This window comes from Diceros bicornis, chromosome 11 (genome assembly GCF_020826845.1).
Source record: "Diceros bicornis minor isolate mBicDic1 chromosome 11, mDicBic1.mat.cur, whole genome shotgun sequence".
NCBI lineage: Eukaryota > Metazoa > Chordata > Mammalia > Perissodactyla > Rhinocerotidae > Diceros > Diceros bicornis.
In genome coordinates this window covers 3395813-3422937 of record NC_080750.1, presented here as the reverse complement: position 1 = coordinate 3422937, position 27125 = coordinate 3395813, and the positions used below count along the sequence as shown (strand labels likewise).

Here is a 27125-nt window from a genome sequence, read left to right as displayed (position 1 = left end):
ATGTGCTGGGAGCTTCTGGCAAGCACAGCATGGAGCACATCAGGGCTCTGAGAGCTGCTTCGTTCTCTCCTTCAAGTATCTCAGATCCACTTGCCAGGGAAGATCTGAGCAAGGGAGGTTGGTCTCATGCCTGGAGCTGTCTCATCAGCTTTGTGTTACTGTATTTCTATTTTCATCCATCTAAGTCCCGGACTATGCACAGGGAAGAAGTAATTGCAAAGAAAGCCTTCAGCTTCTCTTTTAGACAATAGAGAGGGGCAGTAGGGATTTATCCATCAGTCTTCAGGAGTTCTTTGTAAGACTTCCACTTTTCTGGGTGTGGGAAGGAAAGACTAAGATCTGCCATCCTTGAAAACTCTGCAGTGGGCAACTAATGGTGGTATTCCTATTGTCTTCGTTGTGGAGTTTTATTGAAGCTTAAGGAGAAAATAAAGTTTGTTCTAGCTCCTTTCTGCATAATTAAGTTGTGTTTTTTCCAGCCATCAGATACTCAATACTAGTCTACTGCTTTCTGGAATTCATGTTCATGTAGGCAAAAGTTTAAAACCAGAGGTGTATGAGTAGGCGTCGAAGATTTCAGGAACCCCCTGAAATTATAGGGGAAAAAACCCACACATGTGTGCTTTTTTCTGGCTTTCAGCAGATTCTCACGGGCACCTGTATCCTCCCCCGAAAATGTTGAGAATCACTGGTTAACATGATATCCGCCCTGTGGTCTGGATCTCACTCCTGGGTATGGTTGCTGTATTTTTGAGAAAAGATTAGGTACTGTTATCTTTATTTATAGCTAATCTTGTTTGTGTAACCCTACATCTACGTAGGGTATAATTTAATGGATTTCAGAATGTTGAATTAAGAAGAATGGTTCAAATTCTGGCCCCCCTTCTTCCTGACTGTGTGACTTAGGCCAGGTTAGTTAAGTTCCACGTGCCTCTGTTTCTTCAGTTGACCAAGGAATGATAATCTTTCTTTGTAAGGTTCATAGAGGCTTTGAAGAAGTAAGGCTTTTGAAACTCCCACATGCTGCATTTTTTTAATTTAAATTTTTTATTTAAATTTATTTAAGCCATTTTCCTTATTGTTGGATTTTATATTATATTAATTTCCAAAGTATTAATAATTTTCAGTAAATATCAAGAATGAGATATTTTAAAGAGATTATATCTATAAAATAGATTTCCAAACATGGAATTCGAGCACCAGAGTCTTAGCCTTTTTTTTTTTAAGGTTCCTGACATATAATTGGGTCCACAAATTATTCTTTCCAACTTTACATTAAGCGATGAAACACACTTATGGAAAAGTGCACCCACCCACAGGCACAGCGCATCTTTCATCTGTTAGGAAGCAAACACCAGGTCACGTGCATTGCCATGGCTCCAGAAATGCCCAGCATGCCCCTCCTAGTCATCATGTCTTTCTTTCCCCACAAAGGAAACCACAATCTTCTTTTTGGAAGTCACTTCCTTACTTTTTATTCATAGTTTTATCATTGAAGCATACATCCCTAAATACTAGAGTTTGGTTTTGCCTGATTTTAAAACTTGATCCACGTGCCGGCCTATGGTATGGATTCTTTTGTCTGGATTCACGTGTTTGGTTTGTGTTTGTGTTTGTGAGATTCATTCCTGTTGTTACATGTGGGACTGGTAGGTTGTTCGTTCTCCTTACTATAAAGTCTCCAATCTGGGTCACAATTATGAGCGGTGGTCTGCCCTCATCATATTATACTACAACATCACAGGGATTTTATGTTTTTATATTTCTTTATAGAGAAAGGAAAGAACCAAAAATTTGAGTATCTACTTTAGTTCAGACACCTCAAGGCTGAATGTGTGTGGAAGAAGAAAGTGAGTGTGTTACTTGAGTGTGCTTCAATTTTTATATGTGGAGTGTTCAATAAAGGAAATAACTAATATATAACATATGGAAGATGATCTGTGTTCTAGATACTTGCTCCTTAGTTTGAAAATACAAGGTCATGGGGCTGGCCCTGGGCGTAGTGGTTAAGTTCACATGCTCCACTTCGGCGGCCTGGGGTTTGCGGGTTCGGATCTCGGGCACAGACCTACACACTGCTCATCAACTCATGCTGTGGTGGCAAAATAGAGGAAAATGGGCACAGATGTTAGCTCAGCGACAATTTTTCTCAAGCAAAAAGAGGAAGATTGGCAACAGATGTTAGCTCAGGGACAATCTTCCCCACCAAAAGAAAAAAAAAAGGAAAAAAATTACAAGGTCATACAGGTATGTGTGTGTGTTCTTGCATAGCTATGAAAACTTCTTTTCCCGCGGAGAGAAAAACAATACGTTTCTTTCAGAGAGTACGTTGTCAGCCCCTCAGTAAAGTGTCATGGGTGTTTCTATACCTAGACACCTTGATACACTGATGGGACAAGAAGGATTTTACTTTGCTTTGTTACAAACTTAGAGCAACAGTTATAATCTCCCCCCCCCCCCAAATACAGATAATGGAAGATAATGTTATTGATAAAAATCCATTAAATTATATATATTTGATTTAAAAACAGAGAAACACAGAACTTTTACATTCATAAAGTACAGAGATTGGAAAGCAGAGCCTTCCTTATCCCCTGCGCATCTTAAGCAGATCCATCTTTACGTACTGATTCATTTAAAGATAGGCCTTTCTTCAGCTCATCCATTTGCAAATGGAGACAGGATGGATTTTAAGAAAGAGCGGTACCTCTGCTATCATTCTCTCTTTATCTAAGGGGAATGATTTTTCGTACCTTTGACAGCATCAAGGTCTAAATTAGAAGCGTCACCAAACAAGGTCCCAGCAGACTCAAAGTTCACAAAAGTGAAGCCATTCACTCACGAAGTGGTGAGTATGCTTCTTGGGGTGAAACCGAAGGTCTTGCAGACTCTGCATCAGCCACTTCTACTTCTGAAAAGCTGCCTGGGTACATGTCCACGTTTGTGCGTACATTTTTAACTCCAGGGGAAAAGGAATCGGGACTTTCTGTTTACGACCTGCATTTGATCAATTAACATAATCTCAGTAGGTGGTGAACACACAGTAAATAGTTGGAAGTTGTTACTCTAGGCTGGCAGCCAGCATCTGTGCAAACAACGTTTGTTAGCATCCACAACCTTCCAGAGGAGCTTTGGCAAACTTACAAAGGCCTTCCTGCCACCAAAAGGCTTCTCGCCACCACGGTATTTGCTGACACGGAGAGGAAACCTGAGCAAGCTTCTGACTTTGTTTATCCGTTGACGCTCCTGGTTCCAGTGGAATCAAGTCCCACAATGAGGAAGCAATTAGAGCTTGCTGATTTCCAGGGTGTAGGAAAGGAAATGGATGCTCTGTTTGTATTCTCTTAAGACAGGGGGATCAGTAAATCCTCGCCACCACCTGAGTTATTTAAATAAAATGACACACAACCTTCTTAACATCAGAAATTCATTTCTGAACGTCATGTCCAGTGTAGTGAATGCTGACTTGGAGCTCATTCTCCACTACTTTAAATAAGAAATGTAAGTATGATATACTACTCCCTCCCCACTAATTTCCTTAAATGGAACTAAAACGGTAATTATGTATATTACCTATGTACAGAAGTGGTAGATGGTAAAATGCTTACAATATTGCTTCCTGATCACCAAACCACTAAAAATAGTGGTTAATAAACAGTTGCTTTGCCGGCAATAACACATTGACCTTCCCTCTGTTCCTACTAGGCAGCTTTTAAAAATGTCTGTGGAGAGTCTGACGTTTTAACAGTTGTATTTGGAATTGCAGAATTTTCCTAAATATAATTTTGTTTAATGTGTTGTAATGAGTGCGATGGTTAATTTTATGTGTCAACTTGACTGGTCTAAGGGATGCCCAGATAGCCGGTAAAATATGAATTCTGGGTGTGTCTGTGAGCGTGTTTCTGGAAGAGATTAGAATTTGAATTGGTAGACTGAGTAAAGAACATTGCCCTTACCAATGTAAGTGGGCATATCCAATTCCTTGAGGGCCTGAAGAAAACAAAAAGGCAGAGGAGGGTGAATTTGCTTGTTTTGAGTGGAGACATCCATCTTCTGCCCTCTGACATCAGCCCTCCTGGTTCTCAGGCCTTCAGACTCAGACTGAACACCACCAGCTTTCCTGTGTCTTCAGTTTGCAGACAACAGGTCATGGAACTTCTTGGCTTCCATAATCAAGTGAGCCAATTGTAATAAATCTTCTCTTATGTATATCTGTATGTATCTTATTAGTTCTGTTTCTGTGGAGAACCCTGACTAAGACAACGAATTTTAGGGATATAAATATAAATCCTTTCTATGTAAACATCAGCCAAAATAAGTTGTGCTGAAAGATACATATGTTCCATGAAGGTTGGGTACTGAAAACCAAAAGATGTTCTACCATAAAACATTAGCTAGGGAGATATTCTGCGAGATATGACTGTAAAAGACTCTGTTTTAATTACATAATCATCAATTGATAATATTCTGATATCTGAGGGTTTACAATCAGCGTGGTCTGTAGGACTAGCTGTTTTACATTGTAGACATGCAGGTACCAGTTCATAGTGGAGTTGGTTTCTTTTCTACTTCTGTTCTCCCTAATCTCCAGAGCCTTCTAGCCTATCCACGAAATAGGAGTGGTGCCTCCTGAGGTTTGGTAACTTTACCCATCTGTGGGTATGTGGGGAGAATTGAGCACACAGCCCTAAGGAGGAAGGGTGGAGCAGGAACTGGCACTGTACAGCATTTCTCACAGGTTTCCAGGAGCAAACCTCTGTCTGCCTGATGTTAGCATAGCGAACATCAACAAGGACATTTCCCAGTGTGGGTAGATTAGACAAAAGCACTGTCTTTGAATTGGAACAGACTTGGTTTCAAATCCCTGTATCCCCACTTACTAGCTGTGTCACCTTCAGCAAGTTACTGAACCTCTAAGATTCATTGTCTTCATCTATTAAGAGAATGGTTAGTACACCTACTACAGAGGATTATGATAAGGACTAAATGACACAGTTAAATTTAAAAAAATCTATAAAAACCCATCCCGTGATAGACTGTGATGGTTAATTTTATGTGTCAACTTGGAGGGTGTTTTGGATGAGATTAACATTTAATGCAGTGAATTTGGAGTAAGCAGACTGTCCTCCATAATGTGGGTGGGCCTCCTCTAATCAGCAGAAGGCCTGAATGGAAGAAAAAGACCAGCCTACCCAAGCAAGAGGGAATTCTCCAGAAGACTGCCTTTGGACTTCATCTGCACCATTGGCTCTCCTGATTCTCTAGCCTGCCGGCCCACACTGCAGATTTAGACTTGCCAGTCTCCATAGTTGCATGAGCCATTTCCTTCTATTAAGTCTCCTTCTTTACATATACATTCTATGGGTTCTGTTTTTCTGGAGAACTCTGACTAGTGCATAGATCCATCATAAACTCAGGGCTCTAATGTGGGAGTTATCTGAGATTAGCATCTGCATGTCTGTGGCGTAAAGCCACCAAACAATATCAACTAGCAGCTACTAGTTTGAGAGTATAAAATACCATTAAATAGGAATAAATTCCACAAATTCATAAACCATTAAATTAACACCAAGATGAATTAAAATGGTTTCCCTTCTACTTAATGCAATTTTTTTTCAGATTACAACAGACGATAATGTTTCCTGTGAGGGCAGAGATCTGAGTGGCTCTGTGGTTTTTAAGCGTGGGTACTTTTCATGTAGCGAGAGTGAGCATTTCTGATAGACTCTGCTGAACTCCGTGGGGCTGAGACTGTTCTGTCATCTTTGCAACTTCAGAAGCTGATGACAATGTCTGATGCATAGAATCTATCTTCTAAATCTTTGGAAGGTTAATAAAAGAAGATCTAGGGGGAGTGGAGGTCACCAGGCCAATGATGTTTGATGGACCTTGAATCTCATTCTGTCTACAGTAAATGGAGCTCCCTACCCAGTGAAAGCCTGGCTCTCAGAGTCAAAATGTGTTCCCCAGGAGTGGGGCTGCTTCTAGTAAAATTTTGCATATTTGGGAGGAATGTGGTGGTGGTGGGGGTTCTGAATTGTGAAAATTGGTTGGCATTATAGAATTAAAAGAGAAACGAGTTTTTCTTACATTCAGGAGTAACCTGGATTAGGAAGCAGCCCCAGCCTTGTTTGTGTCTCATGTGGGACTCCCTGTAATGGATGGTGGCGGGGAGTGGGGCTCAGTGGACTGCGTCTGTGTCTCTGGCCCCTTTGCTGTGGCTGGTCACCAGCGGAAACTGCCTGAAGACACAGTGGAGGTGCCATGCCCCTTCCTCTCCAACAACAGTCCTTAATCTCCTCTCCATCAGAGCCTGCCCACAATGGGGCCCACCCTCCTTTTCCCCAGTACCCTTTGACTTGCTAGTCTTCCCCATGACAAACATCCCATGGACTATAAGGAGATGTAAAAGTGACTTTACTTAAGGTCAGCTGTACCTCAAACACAGCGGTTCGGTGAGGAGGGCACGAAGCCTGTAACTTATTGAGTGCCCCTGTACTACACAAGGCCTTGCAGATTAGGCGTTCAGAAGAAGAGAAACCCTCGTGAGCTCAGAAGGATTTGAATGGCAAAAATGCTTAGGTAAGAGAAAAGACAAATTAATTAGCTCATCAAACCCTTCCTCCTGCAAACCAGCCTTTTAGCCAGCATAAATGCAACAGCTCCCGCATAATGAAGTCCCGTTTCCCAGCAGTGCTGAGTCCACTTCCTTCTCTTCCTGCTTCAGCTTGTGGGTCCAGGGACACTAATGAAGTTAACAGGTATTTCCAACAGTTTGTACTTGGTTGCTTAAGATCTCTTTCAACGTCACAACTTCTGTCACATTTCCTATCTGTAGGTCTAGACGTGATACTGGTGAAGACTGACAGCAACTCTTTACACTGGCAACTGGGATGGACAGTGAAGGTAGGATCACAAATAACTTGATTTTCATAAATATATTTAGTAAGATTTACTTACATTTTTAAAATAATGAAAATTTATCTTTATATACTTTTTATTTGATATTTTGATATTCCGTAATAATTTTTCATTTGCCTTTTGATTTCTGTAATAATTTTGAATATATTAGAAGAAAAGTATTGTTTTTGAAAAAGTATACAAATAATTTTAATTTAAAATTTTAATTCCTGTTTTTGATGAAGATATATCCAAATTTTATATATTTGAATATCATTACACTTTAAATTTATTAGATTATTATTGTTGGTGGAACACAAATTATGTAAAAATCTTTACTATTACAACATAATTAGTAATTTTGCTGAAATGTAGGCAAGAAAATTTTATGAATAAATACATAATAATTTATGAACCATATAAGTCTTTCTTTTATTAGTCATACAAACATCACTGACTCATCAATAGAACATTCAGACATGCAGAATAGTAGTTAAATTCAGTCTTTGAGAATATTTTGCCAACTTTCAGTCATATAAAAACCATACCTTTACACAATCTTTTCAGTTTTGTTGTTATGAATGTATTTGCAAAGATGGGAAGTTAAAACATGCTTTATTCAACATTTGGGTTGAGTTGTAACTTTTAAATCCTTAGATAAAGGATTTATCTAAGGATAAAGATGGGGCCTCCATCTGTCCTGAGAAGAAGAGCAGCCCAGACATCCGAGAGCTGAGCTGGCTCCAGGCGGCTGGGAGCTGACCTGGTACTTACAGCCAGGCAGGGTGTTCTCGGTGGAACAGAGACAATTTCACACAACACCCTCGTCAGACAAAGTCGCTCTGTGACCGTGATGGAGCAAGACAGAAACAGGACCACTCTGGAGTCATGTTCTGACTACAAGAACATGTTCCAAACTGAAAAATGACCAAACATCCCCTTTCCTAGTTATTATGAGAGACTGCTGCTTCTTTACAATACAACATAGGTTCCACTCTCTTCTCATTTTCTAGATAAGAATTATTAAGATTCCCAAACGTAAAATTATGCCCATTTCCTGACAGCATCCAATTCCTGAGCAAAGTCTCACTTCCTGAAACTGTCCCCCAAATCACTCAATGCAAGCCCCAATGCCATAAGTCCTTTCTGAACCCTCTTTTTTTTTTGAGGAAGATTGGCCCTGAGCTAACATCTGTTGCCAATCTTCCTCCTTTTTTCCTTTTTCTCCCCAAAGCCCCAGTAGATAGTTGTATGTCCTAGTTGTACATCCTTCTAGTTGCTCTATGTGGGACGCTGCCTGAGCATGAGTGGTGTGTAGGTCCGTACCCAGAATCTGAACCCGGAACCCCCGGCAGCCACAGCAGAGCACCTGAACTTAACCCCTACGCCATCCAGCTGGCCCCCCTTCTAAACCCTTTTACTGCAAGGGCCGTGTTCCCCATAATGACTGTCTTCCCTTGTCGCATAGAGTGAATGGTCCCAGCACACTACAGAAGCCTTCCTGGTGGTGTCTAGCTGGAGGGCCTTGCCAACACTGTTGCTCTCAGTCCTGCAAACCTTACAGGAGGTCCCACCCAGGATGTCTACTCCGATTCTAGCTCAGCTCTCCTCCAGCTGGGGTCGTTGCTGCCTCCTCGCTAGTTACCAAGGACCAAAACACATCTCTAAGGTCATGATTAATCCCACCCCGGAAATTCCTTCTGTGAAAGTAACTTCAACCCTGTTCCTTGTGAAATGAGAAAGCTGGTGTTATTTAATTATTCCTGAAAGAATTCAGTAAATATTTACTAAGCACCAGTTAGATGCTAGTCACTATTATAGTTGCTGAGGACAAAGCAGTGAATAAACGGACAAAAATCCCCGTGTTTGTGGCCCCGACAGGCTGTGGAGCATGATGGCTTCTGTCCGTGACTGGTGTATGTTAACAGAGTCTCTGTTTTAGATGCAAATGGCTCTTTCTTAGTCCCTCAGTGCCGGTGACACCAACAGAATGAGAAGCTTTTTGATGACCAGTCTTACTGCTCTCTACCCTTTTGCCCCTCCACTCCATGCCCCACCTCCTTATGAAGGAGACTTTAAGTTTCAAAATCCACAAAGTTGAGAGCTAAATTCTCTGAATGTTGGTCTGTTTGGCAGTTTACAGTTATTTGTTATCAGCAACATGTATTTGTACACAAATAATTTATTAAATTAAAAAAATTGGTTTTAAACTAAACGTGCCCACTTTCATCTCTAGCATCTTGCTGGCTCTCTTTAAGGAAATCAGAGCTTTTCTTTGTAGTTAGAAAAGATAACCTTAATTCTAGCAGTGGTGACGTTATCATAAAATCTAAAATAATGAAATCCAAATTTAATTCAATGTCAGAAATTTGTGTGGAGTACCTTCTATGGGAAAGGATAGTATCTTTCTTTTACGAAGGTTAAAATGCTTTGCAAACATTAGTGGACATTTTCAAGGTAATGTGTAGATCTGATCTCAATAAATTTGTAGCATACAGTATTTATATATATATAAAGCAACATTTTTGGTCATGACTCATATAATGGTGTCTGCAATGTGGTTTCTATTATAACTCTAGTCCTCATCTGCTAGTAACTTTCTCCAAATTTAATCTTTTGGGTTGAAATTTTCCATGTCTGGTTTAAGCTCAAATGTGTTTAAAAAATTATTTTTTAAAGTTGCAGGAAAATTCCTTTGACTATCATGTATACCTCTTCTAATTTCAAACTTTCAAGGTAGGCAAGAGGAAAAAAAAAGAAAGATTTGAGTATGTGAGTATGGTATTCGTGTTCAGCTAGAACCATAAGAAGGCCCTTGTAGCCCAGACCTGAGATCATTCCAGTCAGCTCCCTTGCTCAGGTGACTGGAGTGGCTCACTGTCCTCTGGGATGCCTGTTGCAGGAACTGTTCCTTTGCATGGAAACAGTGGGTGAGCAGATCCTTAGAGGTCAGAGTCCATGGCACGTACATATGTACGTTTAGCTGATTATTGTGATGAATTGCACACAATGCCTTGTCTCTGCGGCTCCTGGGATGGGAGTTCAGGCCTCCATCATGTCCTCCCCCCATTCCCTGCTCCATGTAGCAAGTATGTTATGTAAGAAGTCAAAAGGGGCTTCTCATTAGAAAATATGGATGATTGTAGCATTTTTAGGCTTTTATATTGAAAAAATGTCTCTTTAGTTTTAGTTCTGGGAGTCACATTGCCAGACTTGGAACCGTTCTGCAGACATTATTTTTGTCCTAGGCTCTCTGTAAATGCAGCTGTACGTACACCCTTCCCCGTCATCCAGCAGTAAGGAAGAGGCATGCCTCCCTTTGGTGGCTGAGGCTTTTTGGAGTATGAGAATAAACAGCATTCTTGAGGACAAAAAACTGAGGGGGAGCACAGGCAGGAGTTCCTTTTGGGCCCACATAAGATAAAATGAAATACCCCGTATCCTACATTCTCATGTGTCTTGAATCTTTACGTCACACTTGATTTAAACTTTATTCTCATTTTACATGGCATTAGAAAGTCATCACTTTTGAAATTGTGTAGCTTGATCTTTACCTAAAAAAAATCAAAATTACCTAAAAAAACATCAAATTGCCCCAAAGGCATTGAAGAAGACTTCTTAAGCATCCTCTTTCTAAAGACACAGCCGTGTATGTACATATGAGTAACTGGGTTGCGTGCCTCACTGTCTCTTCTCTGTAGCTCTCCCATGTAGACATACACATATACATCCACGTAGCTTCAGAATTTTCCACAAGGAACAAAGGGAATCTCATAATGAAAAGCAACGTTTTTTAGGGATCTGTGCCAAGGCACCGGATCCTTGTTCTTTTCCAGTTGATTTATCTTAATGACTCTCTGTCAGGCGAAAGCCTGTATGAATTCCGCATCATGTCCTATTCAATTCCAGCAGCATGCCTGCCTCAGCTGTGCAAGGCTGAGCTTCAGATGACTTTTTTCCTTTAAGAATATCTCCCACGTTCAGTGACGAAATGAAACTGGTTACTGCTGGAGGGATGCGATTAACAAAAGTTTTCTTCTTTTAAGACTCATGCTTAGAAAAATCAAACAAGTTTTATCAACCTTATTTTATATTTGAACCTGGCTTTTCATTTCTTTCCTCAGTTCAGTTAGACGGAGGTCTTAGAACTATGCTTTGAGTTAGTTTTATGTGTGAGAAGACAGATGCATTGTCAACGTGTCCCTCTCAGCCTCCTCCTTCTACAGAGCAGCATGGACAGACTTCCTGTTTGGTCTCTAACAGTGCTGTCTGATAGGACTTTCTCTGATAATGGAAATGTTCCATAATCTGCTCTATGCAGCATGGTAACCACCGGCAATTTGTGGCTGTTGTGAATTGGAAGTGGGGCTAGTGTGACTGAGAAGCTGAATTTTAGATGTTATTTAAATTTAATTAATTCAAATTTAAATAGCTACCTATGGTTAGGGGCTACCCTCACAACACAAGTCTGTAGAATTTAACTCTTGAAAATTGCAGTGAGATTTTTGGCAAAATGCTATTCCTGTAACAAACCACTCCAAACAGTGCCTTAAAACAATTTGTTATTATTTCTCGTGATTCAGTGGGTTGAATGCCCAGCTGGACAGTTCTCACTGGGGGTTTCTCACATGGCTACCGGCAGATGTCACATGGGGCTGGAGTCATCTGAAGGCACAACTGGACTAATGTCCAAGATGGCTGCCCACTCCTTGCCTGGGTGCCTGGACTGGTTTGTTGGAACAGCTGGGGACTGGCCAGGCATCTCTCTCTCCGTGGAGCCTCTCCAAGTGACAAGCTGAGAAATCAGAGCATGGCAGTCTCAGCAAGTTGAACTTCTTACATGGTGTCTGGCTTCCCCCAGCGCAAGTGTTATAGGATCTGCGATGTTCTTCTGGCGGGGAAACTGGTCCAGCATTACTTCTCCTATGATCTGTTGGTCAGAGCAATCACAGAGCCTGCCCAGATTTAGGGGGAGGTGTTCAAGACCCTATCTTGGATGGGAAGGATGTAAAAAATTTGTAGCTATTTTCAGTTCTCCACAGCTATTCTGTAGAGTGGCAAATTCTCCTAAGTTCAACCAGTAGAAAACATGAAGGCAATGCCTCTACTTGGCTCTTTTTCCTGACCCGTAAAGGAATTTCAATTGCCCATCTTTAGGCCAAGAAATGGCAAGAGCAAAGGATTTTGTGCTTTTGATGGGGCTTTCGATGGTGTCTAAACTGAGCTGGGGACCTCAGATGTGAGGAGAAACTTCATGATTTTATTTTAACTCAGGACTTGACTTCATGTGAGGAGCAAACACCACTGGCTGAGGTCATTTTCATGGTTCTAGAATGATTGAGAACACCAAACTCTGGCTAACTGTCCTCTACGCACTGCATGCATTTGAGAGTTGTCTTTATCTGTGAATGTGCAATGATTGTTTTTTAATTTTTTGTTGTGTTAATGCAGCTTCAGTAGTTGGGGTTGTCTTTTTATAAAACGCTTTTTCTGCCATATTCAGCATCAAGTTGATCTTTTCTTAAAAAAAATTACTATCCTGATGTTAACAAAAACGCCTCAGCTTCTCTAAGTGAAGAAGTGTGGGGCATCTTTGGATTTCTCCTGCTGCTCTACGGATAAGTTTCCTCATTTGATTTGTGTTTCATTTTACATTCAAAACATTTCTTCGGTTTCACATCAACTGTCTTCAACTTTAAAACATTTGCATGGATATCCTGTTGTCAGCCAGCTTCCACCGGTCTTGTCCAAGAAGATGATGTTCAGGTGAACATTGCTTCTCTCCTTGAAGGCTGACTGCGTTCCAGGACTCTGTTAGTAATTTCATCTTGCCATTCAGCGTTAATCAATACTGTTAGCATGACACCATGTGATAGCCTGGGTCTAGGCCTCTGAGTCCTATGGAGAGTCAGCAGTTCCATCAAATGTAAGGCCTTCAGTCCAGTCTTGGGTTCGCTCCCACACCCAGCTGCCACACTGTCAAATGGCCTTCCAGAGGACCTTATGGTATTGCTTTTATTTGGTTTTCTGCTCTTTGATCTTAGCTCTTCGTGGCAGAGAGTGTTTCTTAGGTGATTGAATTCAGCACAGCTTTCAGACCTGTCTCGCAGAAGGGAATCTGCTTTAGAGGGCTTTCTTGGTGCACACCATACTGAATGCCATTCTCATCACTGTTTGGGCCCAGGTGAAGGGGGTGACTGGTGATTCTTTGTTCCATCCACTCCTCTCCTCTGCTGTCACCTGTATTCTGACCCCACAGTAAATCATATAACCCTGTTCCTTGAGGCCTGGCATTGGTCTACTTCAATTCCATCTGCTCTGGCAGCTATAGCTGAGGCTCTGGCCCTCTTTATTGTCAACAGCCATGGCTTCTGATACCTGGCAGGCCCTTCTTATCACAGAGAGAATGGGATGAATAACGAGTGTGGTTTTGGGGCTGGAGATATTTCGCAGAATGGGGAAACCAGTGCCTGACAAAGTGAAAGCAGTTCGTCACTCCTGTACCTCAGGGGACCGGAGCTTCTCTACATCCTCATAACCACCATCTCATCCAGACCATCGGCCGCTTATCTGCCCTTCCTCTCCTTCGTCTTCCAAGGAGTGATCCTTGGAAAACGTGCATCTGATCCAGTCACTCTCCTGCTCCCATTACTTCCCACTGCCGTTAGCATCAAGTCCGATATCCTCGCTGTGATCAGAGCAGTGTCCGCTTGTCCAGACTCATCTCTCATGTGATCACGCAGCTGCAGCCATGCTCATCACTTGCAAGTGACTTGAACTTGCATTCTCTTTGCTACTCAGGGCTTCTGCCCACGTACATATTCCCTTTTCCAGTGAAGCTCCTCTCCCCACCCTTCTAGCTAACTCCAACACTTTTGTCCCCAGGGAGTCTTAGTTTTAATCTCACTTCCTCCAGGCTATGACCTTCTCTGGCTCCGAAGACTAGGCTAGGCCCACCCGTTATACATGCCCTCTTCTCTTCTCATCACACTTGGTGCACTGACACCAGTGATTTTGCCTTTGTTTCCCCTGGAGTGCAAGTTTTGTGCAGGTAGGGACCATGTCTGACTTATTCACCATCGTGTCCTCAGCACGTAATACAGTGCCTGGGCCAGAACAGGCGCTTAATAGTTCCTGAAAAACGGAACAAATTCCACGTAATAGAAACATCTCTGATAAAACCTGATCGTTGTGCACAGCTCTCAAATAAATTATAATGGAAGTAACTGTCAACCTGAAACAACCTTGTGACAAAAGATTTCATTTTTATCAAAAGAGTTATTATACCCTCTGTCCTTAGGTTTAATGCTCGCAGTAAGGAGCAATCTTTGGAACACAGTTTATAAATTCACAGTGGTAATGCTGCCTGAGATATTTTTAGATAATCTCAGTACCTTGGTACAAAGAAGGTCATAAGTCAGAAGTGACAAGGAGAAAAGGACTCTTCTTTTGTAGTAAGCCTTGATCTCGGTTTCACTTTGCAGGACTTTGCTGTGTGCGCCTTGTGCCTGGCCAACCCCAGCTTTACATGAAAGGGCTTCATCAGCTTTTAAAACCATATGGTAAAAACATCTACACATATTTCTTCTGATACCTTCAGGCACTGCTAAACAGCTGGTATTAATGAATAAGAATGGCCAGTGAAATCATGGTATGTTGTTGCTAGGAAGGAACAGTTTATAGCCAGGAGAGTTATAGATTACTACGCAAGAACACACAGGAATAGAAGAGATGTGTGATTTCTGCATTTCATCTGGATGTGGCCACCTGTACTGCTTAAGGCAATACAGTGCTGGGCTGATTAGCAAGTATGAATTCTATTCCTACTGATGGTGGTCCTGGGAGATGGGACCAATACTTTCAATTCTTATCAAAGGTGTTTCAGAGCTGGTGGCCCTAACTGGAGCCACTGGGGGAGCCATGACAAGAGCCTCGGGTTAAACAACAACATTTTGTGATGTTTCTCTAGATTTTCCATCTTGTCTTGCAGAAAAACATATTTATTTCCTCCTACCATATACATTAAAATTTTTATAACATTTGAGACACAATTCCTACTAGAACCTTTTAAGAGATTCAATTCCTACCATAACCCAGATGTAGGAATTTTCCCTTGTCTGCATGGGATCCTTTCCAGCATCATACAAACTTCGATGCAAAACTCAGCCCTTTCACCGGGTTCCACAAAAATCCACGGATACTTTTTGGTAGTTTTGCTAGTTTTCATATTATTCTGCATGTCACCTTGTAACAACCTGATTAATGTAGCTCCAGTGTTTCCTTTGGAGCCCTGGCCTCCAGCTCTGCCTTCTTCCTCACCCTTTGCCCAGAGTGTGCTCAGTCCCTCTCACTCCTCGCTTTATCCTCTGCATTATTATAGCAGGCTCCCTCTTTAGCAGGAAACCTGGCTGCCTTTGACTCATAGGCTTAAAAAAGAGTTTTCATAGCAAAGGTTGTCGACAAGCAATAGATGTGATGAATTTTCTCTAATCCTTACACCAGAAGATGTTGGAGCTGGTGTCTCCTCTTACTTTCCTGTTACATCGCTTTTCTCCCTGCTTCCTATTGTTGCCAATTTGCTTTTGTTTATTATTTGGCTCCAATGATTTGTTTTCAGTTTTTAGAAATAATAAGATAAATTCCCTAAAGGGAATTTGTGTGAAGCTTTTCCTTCTTTTTTTTTTTTTTTTATAATTTTATTTATTTATTTTTCCCCCAAAGCCCCAGTAGATAGTTGTATGTCATAGTTGTACATCCTTCTAGTTGCTGTATGTGGGACGCGGCCTCAGCATGGCCAGACAAGCGGTGCGTCGGTGTGCGCCCGGGATCCGAACCAGGGCAGCCAGCAGCGGAGCGCGCGCACTTAACCGCTAAGCCATGGGGCCAGCCCGAAGCTTTTCCTTCTTAATATAGTTCTTTTTTGTATAGTGGGCAAAAAAATTATAGTATAGAGCAGTGGTTCTCCAAGTACCTCAGCTGGTCCTCTACACATATGGATGTGGGAGTGTCCCCCACCCCCATGCAGCTAGCTGTCAGAAGTATCAGCTTCTTCTTTGGAACCTTGACTGTTCTAGGATGTTGCAAAAAGATTATTTAAAATGGATAGGAAAGACAGGAACTGAACCTTTTCGGAGTTTGGACAGATATAAATCCCACCGGGCATCTTTCAAGCTAAGTCCTGGGTGTCGCTTCAGGGAATGTGGATGGAAAGGCCAGTTATCTTGGCTTTTGAACGGAGGCCATGAAGAGTGCTATCAACGTTTTAGTTTTTATTATTACCGTTATTACAAAATACAATAAAGGAATTTTTGGACACACAACAAAGCCAGGATCCAAAAGAGGTTCCAGAAAGCTACAGGGGTGTGTGGAAGTTGAAATCAAATTGGATGATGGGGTTATGGCAAGTGGATATTGGTCTAAATGGCTGGTGTTTGGGATTTGGATATCTGCAGAGGAAGAGAAGTGTAGGGTGAAGGCCCTATGGGAACAAGAGCTAGAGTTGAGAATCCTAAATATGTAATAACAATAGCAAACACTTAATGAGTACCTACTATGTACCAGGAACTGTTTGAAGCACTGTAACATTTTAAAACTCTTAATATTTCCAAGTACATACCTATGAATTATGAAGTACATATATTATTATCCTTTAAAGCTCATGAAAGGATAATTTGGGAAAAAAATTCTCCATGGGAGTGTTAAACATTAGACTAGACACAGTTGAAGGAAGAACTAATGAATTACAAGACTCATCTGAGAATATTAGACAGCAGGGACAAAAAGATGGAAAATAAAAATGAAAAAATGTAAATGAAAAAATCATATAAATACAAATAAAAAGTAAGAGACATAGAAGGCAGAATGAGGGCACATATAATATAGGTTCCAAAAGGAGAGAAGAAATAAAGAGGAGGAAATATTTCAAGAGATAATGGAGAATTTTGGTTAGCTGTAGGATAACGATGACCAGCAAATCCAGACCGCTCTACAAACCCTCCCCCAAGACTGTAAAATAAAACAGGAACACAAAGAGTCATACATGACCTATGCCTACAGTATTTCTAGGAGACAGAGAACATCACAAACTTCAAATTACCTATAAGTAGAGAAATAAATACCAATTCAAACAGAGCTACCAATAAAGTTCCCACTGCCACTGCTATTTTGTAGGTACCCAAGGTGGGAGAGAGGAACATGGTGGGCATAGATGCAGCATAGATACAAAATTCCACTGAAGAAAGCAATGTCTAACATTGACGGCTAACACGTTGAACCAAAGTCTGGGAGTAGTTCACAGCAGCAGCTACAAAGAAGGGACTTGAATGTGAGTGAAACGAGGTGACAGCCTTACAGGAGCATTGTTTCTGGGGGGAAAAGGGGAAAATAGAGAAAAGACTTTCCCTGAGGAAGTGGCAGAGAAGGAAAGGAAATACGTAAGAGGGAAGAATTAAGAATCATACAGAAATTAAAAGAAAAAGAAAACACACCAACTCTTCCCTTTCACCCAGACAATAATGTCACCTGTTAAAGAAACTGCACTTCACTCTACTGACAGAAGAGGGTGATCTTGAACCAGAAATCCTAATGCTGCACACAGGAAAAGTCAGACTAACTCCATAGGAAGGCACTGTAAGAAAAACATAGAGAATGAAAATCAAAATATTTCAACTGATGAAAATTCCCCCCAAAGAATCAAGCAATAAGTAGAAGAAAACTATCACACATTACGCTACAGTGAATTTAATATCAAGCAAGCATTTAGGACTATTAAAAAAAACCAAGTTAGAATAAAAAATTCAAATAAGAAGAACAGAAATGGTGAAAAATGTAGGAAATGTAATGAGGGTTGATTTCAACTGGGAAAGAAAATAAAGGAAAAATAAACGATCTCAGAAATTAAGATTAAATTATAAGATGCTCAATGGAGAATAGTCTTAAATGACAATATAATATGAGGCATTTTTAAAAGATAGGAAAACAAACAAGAGAAAATAATAAAAAGAAGAAAGTAAAAGGGCCAGCAAAAGTGATTAAATGAAAAACAACAAAAATACAAATCAAGTATAATTGGAGTCACTGAAAAAATAAAATAAAACGTAGCAACAAAATAGAACTAATATAGAAAACTTAAACCATTTATGGAAATGAGAGAAACACAGAAATCTCAATATTGAAAGGGCCCATGGTGAATCTGGGAAAACTGATTTGAAACAATGAACTCTGCGACTTATTCTAGTCAAATGACTAGACTCAAAGACAAACTAAAAATCTTTAGGTCCAAATTATTTATAAACATAAGAATTAAATTGGCATCATATTTATCAAAACAAATCAAGGTATAGTTGAGCAGCATTTTCAAGAAACTCAAGAAAAGAAAATAAGAGACAAGGATTTTCTATCCAGTTGAGTTACAGTGTAAGTGCTGTTTTAGTTTCTTACGGATGCCATAATAAATTACTGCAAACTTCGTGGCTTAAAATAACAGAAATTTACTCTCTCACCATTCTGGTGCCAGAAGTCTGAAATCAAGGTGTTAGCCGACCATGCTCCCTCTGAAGCCTCTAGAGAAGGATCCTTTCTGCCTCTTCTTAGCTTCCGGTGTCTCTTGGCAATCCTTGGCTTATAGCTGCCTCATGCCAATCTCTGTCTTTCTTGTCACATGGCCTTCTTCTCTCTGTGTCTCTCCATGTGTCTGTGTCCAAACCTCTTTGTCTTTTCTCCTATAAAGTCACTAGTCAGTGGATTTACAGCTCACTCTAAATCCAGGATGATTTCATCTGGAGATCCTTGGCTAATTACATCTGCAGAGACCCTATTTACAAATTGGGTCATATTCATAGGTACAGGGGGTTAGAACTTCAACATATCTTTTTGGGAGACACAATTCGTCCCACTACTTACCAAGGCAAAAAAGTAATAAGACTTTTCAATACACTACTCACAATACAAGGTAGATCAAGTGGACAAAAAAAGATAAAAATATAGAAGAGCTAAAAAACATAATCAATGAAGCAATCTCTTGGATATGTATCAAACATTACACACTGATAATAGAGAATAATTAAAGTTACTAAAATTGATCCTAGTAGAAAAAGAAAGTTTAAATAGATCAATATTCATAGGAGAGATAGAGAAAGTTATTATGAAACTAACATACAAGAAAACACCAGACCCAAAAGTTTTCACAGGGGAAATGTGCCAAAACCTCAAGGGTTAGACAAACCCAAATGCTTCATAAATTGTTTTAAAGTATAGAAAATAAAGAAAATGAGGAAAAACATCCAAATTCTTTAAATGAAGTGAGTATAATATTGACACCTAAGCATGATAAATACAGTGATACTACACCACTTGTGAATATTGATGCAAAAATCCTGAATAAAATATTAGTGATTGGACTCCATCACATTAAGGAAACAATAAGCTATGACCAAGTGTAACTTTTATCAAGAATCCAAAATGATTCAATATTAAGAAAATCTATTAGTATGATTCACTATATAATAGATCTCAAGAGAAAAAAAATCATATGAATATTTCCATAGCTGCTGAAAATAGCCTTTGACAAAATTCCATTCTAATAAAAACACTTGAGAAAATAGGAATAAATGGATACTTCCTTAATATAATAAAAAAATCTATACTTAAATCCTAAAATTTGTATTCTCACAGAGGCCAGAAACATGCAGGTAAACCCACCATCACCAGAGATATTTAACATTGTGTTGGAAGTAGAGGCCAAAGTAATTAGACAAAGGAAAACAATCAGAGATATAATAATTGGAAAAGAAGAAACAACTATTTGCAGATAGTATACTTAAAAAAAACCCTAGAGAACCAATATAAAACTAACTTAAAGCATTAAAAGAATTTAACAAGGTAGCAGGATATAAAATTAACAGACTAAAAGAAATAGCTCTCAGATACACAAATAATTATTTAGGAGTTATAGTGGAAGAGAATACTCATTTACAATAGCAAAAAGAATAAAAGATAAAATGCTTAGGAATAAATAAGAAATGTGCAAAACTTACACGGAAATTATAAAGTACTCCTAAATAGTACAAATGAACATCCTTGTTCTCATATAAGACATCTCAGTATCATTCTCCTTAAGTTAATTTATACATTGGTGATCCCAACAAACATACCATCAAGCTTTTTACCTGGAGGTGATCAAATCAAAACTAAAATTTATATAGAAAAAGAAACACATAAGAATAGCTAATAAACACTGAAAAGGAAGTGCTGTGGGTCAGTGGGGGAGGGGGAGGGACCACAATGGCTCACTGTAAAAGAGTTTTCAATAATTAAGGTAACCAATAATTACAACAATGAGGTACTGAGGTGCATGAACATTCAGATCAATGAAATAGAATAGCAAATTCAAAACCTACCCAGGTACATATAGAAATTTATCACAGGATAAAGGTAGTATCTGAAATTGCTGGGGCAGGAATGGATTTTTAAATAAATGGTATTGGGACAACTGGATAGTCATTTGAAAAAAAAAATTTGTTAGATCTAGTCCTCACACCGTACTCAAGAATAAGCATCAAATGGATCAGAGATCTAAACGTGAAAAATGAAACTGGAAGAGAACGTCTAAATTACTCTCTACATACCCCATGCAGAGGGGAAGGTCTTCTAAATATGACTTAAAATCCTGATGCAACAAAAGAAAAGATTGATAAATTTGACAAAATTAAAAAAAAAAATTTCATAAAAAAGCATCACTATCAAAATCAAAAGACAAGAGACAAGTTGTGAAAAAAATATCAGCAAATGTACCACAAATAAAGTGCGGACAACCCTAATAACATTAAAAAAAAAAAAAAACACAAGGAAAAAAGACCAACTATTCAATTGAAAAATGAGCAAGAGATATGAACTGAAAATTCACAAAAATGATATAAAATGGCTCTCAAACATCTGAAAATATGTTCAATTTTACTCATAATCAGAGAAATGCAAATCAAAACTATACTGAGATAACATTTCTTACCTACCAGGTTGGCAAAAATTTAAAAGCTTCACAGAATATTCTGTTGGTAAGACTGTTGGCAAGCTGCTCTCATTCTTTGCAGATGAGAATGCAATAATGGTGCATCCTCTATGAAGGGGGATTTGCCAACATCTAACAAAATTACATATGTGTCTCCTCTTTGACCTGGCAACCTCACTTCCAGGAATTTACACTAAAGATACACCTCCCAAAATATGAAAATATATATGCACAAAATTATTCATTGAAGCACTATTTATAAATTTGAGATATTATAACCAACCTAAATGCCCATACATTAGAGACTGGTTGACTAAATTATGGTATATTTGCACAATGGAGTGCTATGTAGCTGTAAAAAAAGATAAATGGAGAGTGACATCAGCATCATGGTGGAGTGAGTTGTTCCCTTTGTCTCTCCCCTCAAGGTTACAACTAAATGGACATTCATTAACCAGCAGAGGATGCCCGCAACAGCTGAACAGAAAGTGCGAGAGGTCCATGCAGCCGTGCATTTGAAGGTAGGTGGATTGGATCCCTGGGAGGCAGTGGAACTAGGTGAGTGCACCCCTTGTGTTCCCCCTCCCCAGCAGCAGCGAGCCCAGTTGGGGATCCTCACACAGTAGTCAGCACGACCATAAGAGGGCGCAGGAGCAGCCTGGCCCATTCTCGAATGCTTTCAGAGTTGTAGCCCCGCTGACAGGAGTGCCCACGATGCTGTGCCCACCCCACTGGTGGGAATGCTCTATACTGAGTGGTGATGGCTCAGCCCCCGTGAAGGCACCCACCTGCTGAGCACAGCACAGGTGAGAAGGTGCCCCACTCACTCAGAAGGTGCCCTGCCCATGGAACACAGCAATCTGCAGGACCCACCGACTGGCAGCTCAGCCCCTGCATATGCACCCCTCCTGCCTAGTGCAGCAGCTCGGCTAGTCCCCTGCTGAGCACAGTGGCCCCACCTGTGCAAAAGTGATCAGTCTGCCGGGCACAGAGGCTCTGCCTATGGTGTGTGAACGGAAGCCCTGCCCACGCGAGTGCAACCTGTAGAATGGCTGTAGCCAGCATGCAAACACAGAGCAACCCTGCCCACACCACTTCCAGCAGACAGGGCAGGACCAGAAAACACAGCTCCTGCTCTCCCCCAGTGGTGGCAGGTGGAATCTGCCTGATACTACCTGATACTACCACAAATGCACCGGCATAGAATCAGTTCATCAAGCACCATGAAGAACTACAGTAATGCTTCAGAGCAGAAGGAAAATGACAAGTCTCCAGAAATCAACCCTGAAGTCACAGAAACTTACAATCTAAATGACAGAGAATTCAAAATAGTTGTCATAAAGAAACTCAATGAGTTACAAGAAAACTCAGAAAGACAGTTCAATGAGCTCAGGAATAAAATTAATGAGCAGAAGGAATACTTCACCAAAGAGATCGAAACTCTAAAAAAAAAAACCAAACAGAAATTCTGGATATGAAGAACACAATTAATGAGATAAAAAATAATCTAGAAACCATAAAATATAGAGCTGATGTTAAGGAGGACAGAGTTAGTGAATTAGAGGACAGAAATATAGAAATGCTTCAGGTAGGGGAGGAGAGAGAACTAAGATTAAAAAAAAAATGAAGAAATTTTTCAAGACATATCCGACTCAATTAGGAAAAGCAATATTATGATTATAGGTATTCCAGAGAGAGAAGAATGGGAGAAAGCAGCAGAGAGCTTGTTCAAAGAAATAATAGCTGAGAACTTCCCAAAACTGGGGAAGGAACTGGACTTACAAGTACATGAAGCCAATAGAACTCCTAATTACATCAATGCAAAAAGACCTTCTCCAAGGCATATATATTAAAACCAGCAAAAGCCAATGACAAAGAAAAAATATTAAGGGAAGCAAGGCAGAAGAAAATAACCTTCAAAGGAACTCCTATCAGGCTTTCAGCAGATTTCTCAGCAGAAACCTCACAGGCTAGGAGAGAATGGAATGATATATTCAAAATACTGAAAGACAAAACCTTTCAGCCAAGAATACTCTATCCAGTGAAGCTATCCTTCACGTATGATGGAGAAATAAAAGCTTTCCCAGATAAACAAAAACTGAGAGAGTTCATTGCCAGACTAAAAAGCTTCTGCAAGGCTAAGGAAATCATGAACAAAATGAAAAGACAACCTGTAAACTGGGAGAAAATATTTGAAAATCATACGTCCAAAAAGGGGTTAATTTCCAAAAGATATAAAGAACTCATAAAACTCAACAACAACAAAAAACCCAATCAAAAAATGGGCAGAGGATATGAAGAGATGTTTTTCCAAAGAAAATATACAGATGGCCAACAGGCACATCAAAAGATCTTCAACATTACTAATTATTAAGGAAATGCAAATCAAATCTACAATGAGATATCACCTTACACCTGTCCGAATGGCTATAATTAACGAGACAAAAATAACAAATGTTAGAGAGGATGTGGAGAAAAGGGAACCCTCATTCACTGCTGGTGGGAATGCAAACTGGTGCAGCCACTATGGAAAACAGTATGGAGATTTCTCAAAAAATTAAAAATAGAAATACCATGAGGTCCAGCTATCCCACTACTGGCTAATTTATCCAAAGAACACAAAATCAACAATACAAAGAGATCTATGCACTCCTGTGTTCATTGCAGCATTATTCACAATAGCCAAGATGTGGAAGCAACCCAAGTACCCATCAACTGAGGATTGGATAAAGAAGATGTGGTAAATATATACAATGGAATACTACTCAGCCATAAAACAAGACAAAATCATCCCATTTGCAACAACATGGATGCACCTTGAGGGTATTATGTTAAGAAAAATAATCCAGACAGAGAGAGACAAATACCATATGATTTCACTCATATGTGGTAGATAAACAAACACATGTATAAAGAGAACAGATTAGTGGTTACCAGAGGGGAAGGGGGTGAGGGAGTGAGTGAAAGGGGTAAAGGGGCACATAGGTATGGTGATGGATAAAAACTAGACTATTGGTGGTGAGCACGATGTAGTTTATACAGACACTTATACATAATAATGTACACCTGAAATTACACAATGTTATGAATCATTATGACCTCAATAAAATAATAAAAACAAAAATGATAAAGAGCAAGCCTATGAACTCATATAGAGTGCCTTTTAGGATATATTATTAAATGAAAAAATCAAAGCACATAAATGTATATATAGAATGCTATCTTTTGTGTAAAAGAAAGAGGAAATAAGAAAACATATGTATCTGCTTGCATATGCAAATAGAGATATAGGACAGATAAGGCAGAAAGTAATACAACTGCTTACATATAGGATGTGTGGGATGTCACAAATAATATATTAATAAGGCAAAATTTAATAACTATATAGAAAAATTTAATGATATGATTAACAAGTTTGATTTAGATACCACTGAGATCAAAGGTTAGAGAGAACATATTTTTTTTCCCAAGAACAAGGTGGAACATATATAAAAATTGCCCAACTAACTAATTTCATAGAGATCCTATTTCTTATCCAAAAGACCCTTAGATTATAAACCAGTAACAAAAAAATTTCAAACAATTATTACACATTTGAAACCTGGGAAAACATAATTCTAAGTAAACTAAGGGTTAAAGAGAAAATATAAATTGAAATTTTGAAATAATTATAATAAATGATAATACAACTAGTGCATGTGAAAATTAGTGAGATACAGCTATAGCAGCACTCAGAGGGAGATTTATAGCCTAAGATGCATTTCTTTAAAAAATTAACCTAAAGATATTAATCAACTCATAAAGCTAGGAAAAGAATACAGAAGAAACACAAAAATGGCAGAAGAAAGGGAATAATACAGATGACATAAAAATCAAGCAAGCAAACAAGCAGTAACAACCAAACAGAGATGATCATCAAAACTGAAATCTGGTTCTTTGGAAACATTAATAACATAGTAACTTTAATGACACAGACGAGTTTCTGGGAAGACTGACCATGAAAAATAAGCAGAAGGAATAAATCAGTAATGTAAGAACACCACCCACAAAAGGGCTTTAACTGCCGTGAAAGGAATGATGATGTGGTGATGGAGGAAAGGTCACGTTTAGCGTTCACTCAAGTGCAGCCCAGATGCGGACTCCGTTTCATAATGGGCCCCGCATTTCTGTCTCTGTGTCTTTCAGGTCCAGCCTCTTAGCCTGGCCACTCTGCCCACTACTTACATTTCTTCCATTTCCTTCCCCACAGCCCTAGAAACACGCATGTTCAAACCCCTAACCTTGAACGTTTTTCATTTCTCTTGGTTCTCCTGAATTCATTGTTTTTGAACACAAAGCCAAGTAGATCCTCCCTTGAGTCTTTTCTGCAGTGCCTTATCCCTTCACTCTGCAATAAGCACAGGAAAGCATTGTTCTAGAATGTGCTTTGGGAGAGGAAAAAGTAAATCTCCAAGAGAACAAATATTAATTAAGACCTAAAAATATTCTTTACCACATATGTTTTGTATATGTAGATAATTAACTTGTGATAATACAATGGCCATCTTAGGTGCTGAATCTCAGCCATGGTTTGAAGGCAAAATATTATTATCTTACTTGAAACTTCCATTTCAGAGTACAATTTCTTTATAATTGTGCATTTGGGGTTAGCTTAAAGTGGAATACTATAAGAGGTTATGTTAGAACCTTGGCAGAAATGATAAATGCAGACACCTCATGGTGATGCTCAAATTCTTAACATGCAGTTATTTACATACAAGTATGTTAGCCTTCCAATGAGAATAAAGTCAGCTTATTTTCTCATCCTGTGACTTTTCCTCTCAAACATTTGAATTTGGTAAATGCTCAATGTGTCTCCTTAGACACTTTTGCCTCTAATTCTTTAAAACCATGTGTGACTTAATCCATATGCTTTTCATTCATTTACAATCAAATCACCAAAACACAACCTTTAAAGAGTTATTTGATTTCAAAGAACATTTTTTAATAAGCATTTAAAGCCCTTTGAGAATAAAAAGAGGATGGCACATTTTTCCAAGAGTAAACACAGCACAACCCAAAACACACTCATGCCCAGAGAAATCTAAGCTTCTGAATTTTAGTTCATTTCCATTCTTGACTAAATGAGCCATCCCCTATCTCCCTTTAACTCCTGGTGAAGCCTGAAGTGTTTCAAGGTGAGGAAGTAGTATTTTTCAAATTACTTTTTAAAAATCTATTTAGCTACGATTTGAGCAGCTTCTGTTAAGACTTCTGCTTCTATTTGCCTCAGTTGTACAGCAGCAGCTCTTAAAGTATGGTCCCAAGACAGCAACACCAGCAACACCTAGAAACTTTCTGGAATGTAAATTCTCTAGTCCCATGGCAGATGGACTGAATCAGTCATGGGGGCAGAGCCCACAGGCTGCGTTCAACAAGCTCTCCAGGTGATTCTGAGCGATGCTCAAGTTTGAGAACAACTCTTCTAGGCCCCTGGTTCATCTCAAAGTTGGGCTTCCAGGAAAGGTTATGAGCTCCATCATTCATAGCTTAGTCTGAATGATTTTATATGTATATATTACTGATGTTACCTGTTTTGCAGCTATTAAGGATTAAATAAATTTTAGGTACATAAGGAGGAGGTTTTTTTTTTTGTTTGTTTTCTTGTTTTCTTTGTTAAAAAGGAATAGAGGGGCTGGCCTGGTGGCGTAGAGGTTAAGTTCACATGCTCGACTTTGGCAGACCGGGGTTTGCAGGTTCAGATCCTGGGTGTGGACCTATGCACCGCTTATCAAGCCATGCTGTAGCAGGCATCCCACATACAAATTAGAGGAAGATGGGCACAGATGTTAGCCCAGGGCCAATCTTCCTCAGCAAAAAAAAAAAAAAAGGAATAGATAATCTTCTCACTGCCTCTGAAACGCAGCAGTTGGAATGGTATCTCTTCCCTTAAATTCAGAAACATCCTTGAAGATGTTTTGGTCAAGAAATCAGGAGCTACAAGCTTTTGCATCAATTAGGACTCACAGCTCATGGTTTGTGGATGCAAATTTATGTTGTGAGTATTTTGAGCACTTAAAAAAATGCTATTTTTGGCTTACACCTTTTCTTTCATGATGTAATATTACGATGATAAGAAATTATAAAAAGTGAAGTATAGTGGTATAAGGTTTTCCTAGACGGTTTTTCTTTACATTAGACCTAACTGGTTAGAGGCGGCTTTGGAACCAGAAACACCTTG

General features: G+C 39.5%; 1 long non-coding RNA gene across 2 annotated transcripts in view; it reads right to left on the bottom strand.

Annotated features, from left to right (window-relative positions):
* The window catches only part of LOC131411232 (uncharacterized), a 78197-nt gene that overhangs the window by 23923 nt on the left and 27149 nt on the right, over positions 1-27125 (bottom strand). Inside the window, exon 3 of one of the 2 annotated variants that reach the window (XR_009221522.1) lies at positions 25186-25292. This is a non-coding gene — a long non-coding RNA (uncharacterized LOC131411232). Of the gene's footprint in view, positions 1-24714; positions 25293-27125 lie in introns of those variants that run through there. The other variant, XR_009221521.1, reaches the window with a different exon arrangement.